The following is a 5,593-nucleotide window of genomic DNA, read 5'->3' on the forward strand; positions in this document are numbered from 1 at the left end:
TGGCAACATTCAACAACTACCAGGAGTTGGTAGATAAGGCTCTTATGATTGAAGGGAAGTAGGAGCAAATTGAGAGCCATAAGTGGAAGTGTGGGCAAGGGAGGTATAACTCAGGAGCTCAGTAGAAGCCTCGCCTAACCCCGAACTCGGGAGGACTTGTTCATAACCATGGAGGTCATAACCATAATGGAGGAAGTTTGCATAATCACAATGGTTCTAAGAATGGGACTGGGGACGGAACAAACAACAATCAGAACCGCCCCAATCCAGCCACACCTGCCAAGAGAGATCTAAGTCACATTACTTGCTTTAAGTGCGGTAAGACTGGACACTATGCCACGGAGTGCCCTGAAGCTAAGAATGGAAACGGCAATGGGAGCACTAGGAAGAAACCCAATCCATTCAACAAAGGACAAGTGAAGCACATTAACGTGGAGGAGGTTGAAGAGCAACCAGACATGGTAATAGGTAAGTTTTTGGTTAAGTCTTTTACCGCCCTTGTTCTTTTTGATACTGGTGCATCGCATCCATACATATCAAGGGGATTCGTGGATAAGTTTAAACTACCAACCCAAACACTTAGGACCCCTCTGTTAGTGAGTTCACCTGGAGCAGAGTATATGGCTAGTCGATGGTGCGACCAGATACCCTTAACCATTGGTAGCCATGTTTTTCCATCCGACCTAATAATCTTGGAGTCACAAGGATTGGATGTGATATTAGGCATGGACTGGATGTCAAAGTATGGAGGAAGCATTGACTATGCTAGTAAGTCAATTTATCTCACCACCCTGGAGGGAAAAAGGATTAAGTATGTATCTAGGCATGTGCCTAGGAGGAGCCAAGGAAATACCCTCACAGGAGTTGTTCAGGAGGAAGTGCCTATAGTGAAGGATTACCCGGATGTTTTTCCAGAGGAATTACCAGGCATGCTACTGGATCGAGGCATCGAGTTTTTGATAGAGCTATTGCCAGGTATAGGGCCAATATCAAAGAGACCCTATCGGATGCCCGCAAATGATCTGGTGGAGATTAAGAAGCAGATCAAGGAGTTACTGGAGAAAGGTTACATTCGATGGAGTTCATCACCATGGGGAGCCCCAGTGCTTTTGGTTGAGGAGAAGGATAAGTCTCTAAGAATGGTTGTTGATTATCATGCGTTAAATGAGGTGACGATCAAGAACAAATACCCGCTGCCGATGATCAATGATTTGTTTGACCAACTGCAAGGAGCTAAAGTGTTTTCAAAGATTGATCTACGATCAGGATATCACCAATTGACGTTTCGAGAGAAGGATATACCAAAGACAACATTCACCACACGGTACGGGTTGTATGAATATACGGTCATGTCATTTGGACTGACTAACGCCCCTGCCTATTTCATGAGTATGATGAACAAAGTGTTCATGGAATATTTGGATAATTTTGTTGTGGTGTTCATTGATGATATAATGGTATACTCGAAGAATGAAGAGGAGCACAAGAAGCATTTACGATCAGTTCTTGAGAAACTCAGGGAACATCAGTTGTATGCCAAGTTCAGTAAATGTGAGTTTTGGTTGAAGGAAGTCGGATTCCTTGGACATGTTATATCAGGAGAAGGTATAGCGGTAGACCCCACCAAGGTTCAGTCCGTCACTGAATGGTTAGCACTGATACGTCTCCGTCGTATCTACTTTTCCAAACACTTTTTCCCTTGTTTTGGACTCTAACTTGTATGATTTGAATGGAACTAACCCAGACTGATGTTGTTTTTAGCAGAATTGCCATGATGTTATTTTATGTGCAGAAAACAAAAGTTCTCGGAATGACCTGAAACTCCATGGAATACCTTACAATAAATAATAAAAAATCCTCACCAAAGATGAAGACCAGGGGGCCCACACCCTGTCCACGAGGGTGGGGGCGCCCCCCCCCTGGGGCGCGCCCCCCTAACTCATGGGCCCCCTGGACACCTTCCGACGTCAACTCCAACTCTATATATTGGCTTTCAGGGAGAAAAAATAGAAGAAAAGAAATCATCACGTTTTACGATACGGAGCCGCCGCCAAGCCCTAAAACCTCTCGGGAGGGCTGATCTAGAGTCCGTTCGGGGCTCCGGAGAGGGGGATTCGTCGCCATCGTCATCATCAACCATCCTCCATCACCAATTTCATGATGCTCACCGCCGTGCGTGAGTAATTCCATCGTAGGCTTGCTGGACGGTGATGGGTTGGATGAGATTTATCATGTAATCAAGTTAGTTTTGTTAGGGTTTGATCCCTAGTATCCTCTATGTTCTGAGATTGATGTTGCTATGACTTTGCTATGCTTAATGCTTGTCAATAGGGCCCGAGTGCCATGATTTCAGATCTGAACCTATTATGTTTTCATTAATATATGTGAGTTCTTGATCCTATCTTGCAAGTCTATAGTCACCTACTATGTGTTATGATCCGGCAACCCCGAAGTGACAATAATCGGGACCACTCCTGGTGATGACCATAGTTTGAGGAGTTCATGTATTCACTATGTGCTAATGCTTTGTTCTGGTTCTCTATTAAAAGGAGGCCTTAATATCCCTTAGTTTCCATTAGGACCCCGCTGCCATGGGAGGGTAGGACAAAAGATGTCATGCAAGTTCTTTTCCATAAGCATGTATGACTATATTCGGAATACATGCCTACATTACATTGATGAATTGGAGCTAGTTCTATGTCACCGTATGTTATGACTGTTACATGATGAACCGCATCCGGCATAATTATCCATCACTGATCCGATGCCCACGAGCTTTCCATATACTGGTTTACGCTTATTTACTTTTCCGTTGCTACTGTTACAATCACTGCAAAACACCAAAAATATTACTTTGATTTCTTCACTATTTTGTTACCGTTACCACCACTATCATATTACTTTGCTACTAAACACTTTGCTGCAGATACTAAGTTTCCAGGTGTGGTTTAATTGACAACTCAGCTGCTAATACTTGAGAATATTCTTTGGCTCCCCTTGTGTCGAATCAATAAATTTGGGTTGAATACTCTACCCTCGAAAGATGTTGCGATCCCCTATAATTGTCGGTTATCAAGACTAATTTCTGGTGCCGTTGCTGGGGAGCATAGCTCTATTCTTTGAGTCACTTGGGATTTATATCTGCTGGACACTATGAAGAACTTGAAAGACGCTAAGACAACAATTTATCCCTCAACTATGAGGGGAGGTAAGGAACTGCCATCTAGCTCTGCACTTGATTCACCTTCTGTTATGAGTAAACTAGCGACACCTAAACCTGCTTCTGCTATTCGTTCTGATATGTCGCATGTTATTGATGATGCCACTTCTGATATGCATGATACTTATGATGAAACTACTTCTATGCTTGATACTACTGTGCCCCTTAGTGAATTTCTTGATGAACAAATTGCTAGGGCTAGAGAGAGACAAATTATTGAATCTGATAATATTGATGAAAATGATGATGAGGATAGGCCTGTTATTCCTGAAGGTTATATTTTTGATAGAGAAGCTTCTCCTGCTATTTTAGCTTGCAATGATAACGATGAGCTTAGAAGGTTAATAGCTAAATGGAACAAAGAATCACTTAGAGATAAAATGAGGCCCGATCCTGCTTTTGCTACTTCACCTATATGTGTTCCCGATAAGGATTTTGAATTCTCTGTTGAGCCTGATATAATTACTTTGGTTGAATCTGATTCTTTCCATGGTTATGAATCTGAAACTGTGTGGCACATCTTACTAAATTAAATGATATAGCCACCCTGTTTACTAATGATGAGAGATCGCGCCACTTTTATATACTCAAAATATTTCCGTTCTCATTAAAGGGTGATGCTAAGATATGGTTTAATTCTCTTGATCATGGTTGTGTGCGTAGTCCCCAGGATATGATTTATTACTTCTCTGCTAAATATTTCCCTGCTCATAAGAAACAAGCTGCTTTAAAGGAAATATACAACTTTGTGCAAATTAAAGAAGAGAGTCTCCACAAGCTTGGGGGAGGCTTCCCAAGTTACTTAATGCTTTGCCTAATCATCCTCTTAAGGAACATGAAATACTTGATATCTTTTATAATGGACTAACTGATGCTTCCAGAGATTACCTAGATAGTTGTGCTGGTTCTCTTTTCAGGGAAAGAACACCGGATGAAGCTGAAATTCTATTGAATAATATGTTGACAAATGAAAATAATTGGGCACCTCCTGAGCCAGCTCCTGCTCCAATTAATGATCCTATTCCTAAACCAACTCCGAAGAAGAGAGGTGTTCTATTTCTCAGTCCCGAAGATATGCAAGAGGCAAAGAAATCTATGAAAGAAAAAGGTATTAAAGCTGAAGATGTTAAGAATTTACCTCCTATTGAAGAAATACATGGTCTTAATTTACCGCCTTTTGAAGAAACATATGATCTTGATCCATTACTTATTGAAGAACCTCCTGATCCCGATAACCCGACACAGGTAGTAAAGGTAAATTCTCTCTATAGATTTGATGAAGGTGATATTCCTCATTATAAGTCTGCTAGACAATGCCTTGACGAGTTCGATAATTTTATTGTCAAACAAGAAAACTTCAATGCTTATTTTGGTAGACAATTAAAACAAAATGTTTATATGATTAAACACTTGGGTGATTATATGGCTAATATTAAAGTTGAACTTAAACTTGTTAGCAAACATGCTTCTATGGTTACCACTCAAGTAGAACAAGTACTTAAAGCTCAAAAAGAAGTGCTCGCTGAAATGAATAGTAAGAAAAATGATTGTGCTGTTAGAGTGGCTACTAGAACTGGTAGAATGACTCGGGAACCTTTGTATCCTGAAGGCTACCCTAAGAGAATCGAGCAAGAGGACCTAGTTCTTCTAAAAAGAAGAAAAAGAAAAATGATAGAACTGTGCAAACTTCTAGTGAACCTATTGCTGAACCACCTGATAATCCAAATGATATATCTATGTCTAATGCTGAAACACAATCTGGTAATGAACATGAACCTAGTGAAAATGTTAATGATGATGTTCATGATGATGCTCAACCTAGTAATGATAATGATGTAGAAGTTGAACCCGCTATTGATCTTGATAACCCACAATCAAAGATTCAACATTATGATAAAAGAGACTTTGTTGCTAGAAAACATGGTAAAGAAAGAGAACCATGGGTTCAGAAACCCATGCCTTTTCCTCCCAAACCATCCAAGAAAAAGGATGATGAGGATTTTGAGCACTTTGCTGAAATGATTAGACCTATCATTTTGCATATGCGATTGACTGATATGCTCAAAATAAATCCTTATGCTAAGTACATGAAAAATATTGTTACAAATAAAAGAAAGATACCGGAAGCTGAAATTTCCACCATGCTTACTAATTACACTTTTAAGGGTGGAATACCAAAGAAACTTGGAGATCCAGGAGTACCTACTATACCATGCTCCATTAAAAGAAATTATGGTAAAACTGCTTTATGTGATCTTGGAGCCGGTGTTAGTGTTATGCCCCTCTCTTTATATCGTAGACTTGACTTGAATAAGTTGACACCTACTGAAATATCTTTGCAAATGGCTGATAAATCAACTGCTATACCTGTCG

Source organism: Triticum urartu, chromosome 7A (assembly GCF_056163025.1).
Source record: "Triticum urartu cultivar PI428250 chromosome 7A, HENAU_Tu73, whole genome shotgun sequence".
In the NCBI taxonomy this organism is placed as follows: Eukaryota; Viridiplantae; Streptophyta; class Magnoliopsida; order Poales; family Poaceae; genus Triticum; species Triticum urartu.